The sequence below is a fragment of the Gavialis gangeticus genome, unplaced genomic scaffold (assembly GCF_001723915.1).
Source record: "Gavialis gangeticus isolate Ggan-Ray unplaced genomic scaffold, GavGan_comp1, whole genome shotgun sequence".
NCBI lineage: Eukaryota > Metazoa > Chordata > Crocodylia > Gavialidae > Gavialis > Gavialis gangeticus.
Genome location: NW_017729030.1, coordinates 44,365,319 through 44,367,813, shown reverse-complemented (window position 1 = coordinate 44,367,813; position 2,495 = coordinate 44,365,319). Strand labels below are relative to the sequence as shown.

General features: G+C 56.4%; 1 protein-coding gene across 2 annotated transcripts in view; it reads right to left on the bottom strand.

Moving 5' to 3' along the window:
* Positions 1–1,730, bottom strand: part of IL15 (interleukin 15) — a 92,099-nt gene extending 90,369 nt beyond the window's left edge. For both annotated transcript variants that reach the window (XM_019522127.1, XM_019522128.1), the window contains exon 1: positions 1,508–1,730. The gene's annotated coding sequence lies outside the window, so the exon portion shown is untranslated. The remainder of the gene's footprint in view (positions 1–1,507) is intronic.
* Positions 1,731–2,495: the final 765 nt, after the last annotated feature.

The following is a 2,495-nucleotide window of genomic DNA, read 5'->3' as shown; positions in this document are numbered from 1 at the left end:
CTCAGGGTTCAAATTATGGGGGAGCTTGGGGGGGGGGGGCTGAGCCCTCCCCCCCCATAAGAGATAAGAGCGCCATGTAAGATTTGAAAATCATAACCTGGGAGGGGCGGGGGGGAGGTTCTGATCAAATTGCTCCTTCACTTAGGTGGACTTGTTAATCAATGAAATCAAAGATTGGGATCATCTTGACCCCCCCTCCCCCTCATCAACATGTAATTTGAATCCTGGAGGCACTAGAGCACACCTTCCAGCCTGCCAGCTATTGTCAGGTCCTCCCTGATTGGCTGACTGGCATATGCCCCCAACTCCCTACTTTTCCCCCCACAGGCAGAGAACAGTCCCCATTCCAGCTGACCCTGAGACGGGCATCTGCCCATGTCAGGGGGGAGCCACCAGCCTCTGGGGGGTTTCCCAAAGCCAGCTTGAGATCCCCCTGGGCCCTGATCTAGCCAGCTGCAGCAGAAGGAGGGAAGGGGGGGTAATTCTTGCCTCTCCCCACAGCTGGGACTGACTGGCATAAATCATTGATGTACAGGAGGGAGGGGGAAAGGAATCCCTCCCCCAGGGCTGGCCCCCAAGTCCTGGTCCACCCAGCTGTGTGTGCGGGGGGGGAGGTGATTCCTGCTCTGCATGCTGGGCTGGCAGGTCACTGATATGCAGGGGGGAGGGAGGAACGAAAGCTCTCCCTACCCCAGTCTTGTTCCCCTATGTGGGGATCTTCCCAGCTGGGAGGAAGGTGGGAGCTAGGCCCCAGGGGGTTTCCCCTGTCCCCACCCAGCTGGGCCAGCTCCATAGAAAAAAGGATTGTGTCTTGCTGCCTAGCACAAGGCTGTGGGGCTGCCTACTGCATCCTGCCAGCTGCTGCTGGTGCTGGGTTTTGAGGGATGCACTGGGTAGCCTGGGTGGCACTAGCTGATCCAGGGGGCTTGCTCTGGGTGGCAGCAGGGAGAGAAGCACTCCATAAAGGACAGATCGGGTCCCACTGCCCAGCATGTCCCCAGCATGTAACCTCCCTATGCTGGCCCAGAACCAGGGCTGTGTAGCAAGGGGGCTCCATTCCCCCCTCCCTCTGTGGATCCAAGGCAGAGACTAGCGGGGGACAGGGCTCTGCAGCCAGCCCAGCCTGGTGGGGGAGAGGACCCTCACAGAACACCCCCCAGCTGGACAGACCCCAGCTGAAGGGTGGGAGCCCAGGCCAAGAGGGGGGTCCTTTCCCCTTCCTCCCCCCAGCCCTGCTCTGCGACACTCTGGGGTGAGACCAATGCAGCTGGCAGGAGAAGAACAGGGCAGGGCAGAGGAAGGGAAAAGGAGCACCTCACCCAGCTCCTGGGCTCTCCACTCCAGAGGCAGAGGATAGCCTGCCCACCCGCAAAGGTTCCTGGGATACTGGGGGACTGTAATGGGGACCCTATCACATTACAGAAAGGAGGAAGCAAACCCAAGAACCTGCCAGCCAGACAAGCCCAGAGACAGACTAAGGAAGGAAAAGATGTAAGCAAACACTCACCCCAGAGCCAGCAGTGAGAGAAATAGCAGGAGCTGGGGGCTTACACAGAAACCCCACAGATCCAGCAGCAGGAGGCCATCCTGAGACTGCTTGTAAGAAGCCAAAACAGGAATCACCTATGACTGCATTGGGAAACTAGTGACCAGAGGGGGAAGTCTCAGGAAACGTGTTATACTCAGGTCCTGCAAGCTGCAGAAAGGGGAGAGTTTCTCAGAAGGAAGTTGTTAAGAGGGCTTGTTAGATTACTGTTCTGCCTGAGATGTACCCAGGGAGAGCTGCTCTGCATGCATGCTTGCTCATCCACCCTGATGGCGATGGAAGGTTTTGTTATGTTTAAAGTGACAGTGTATTGCTTTTCCATTTGTTGTTGTTTGACCATTCAAAAGTTTGTGTTATGGCCAGGGGGATTCTTTTTTTGTTGTAGTTCAGACTGGTGGTTTGGGTTAGGACTGTGAGGGGAAGTATTTGGAGGTTCCCTTAGAAGCATTCCCTCTCAGCTGCATGCCATGCACAGCCATGTAGGAGCACCTGGCAGCGCGTCATGAGCGTGCCTGCGTGGCCGCACATGCCACGCAGTTTAGAGGCTCCTTAGTGCCCTAGGAGCATGTACTTGCTTTGAGCTGTGCTGGGAAAGCAATCTGAGAAAGTAGCAAGCCCAGAGCAGGGCATACTGTGGGGACCAGTGAGCCTGGAGCCCAGAGTAGGGCAAACAAGGCCTGCAGAGGGCTGGAACCCAGAAGCCATGTCTGGTTCAGTGTGCCTAAGCTACAGGACTCGGCCAAGAGAAAAAAGGGCTGAGACCAGAAGCGCCAAGCCCAACAAGCGTATGCAGACACCCCAAGATGTCTAATTAGTCCATGAACCAGAGGCTTAGCCCTAGCTTGGGAAGCCCTGGGAGCAGCTTCCCTCAGATATAAAACATGACATCAAGTTGTGGCAGGTGAGAAAGGAGAGAGCCCCAAAAGGGTGGACCAGGCTGTGCCTGAGC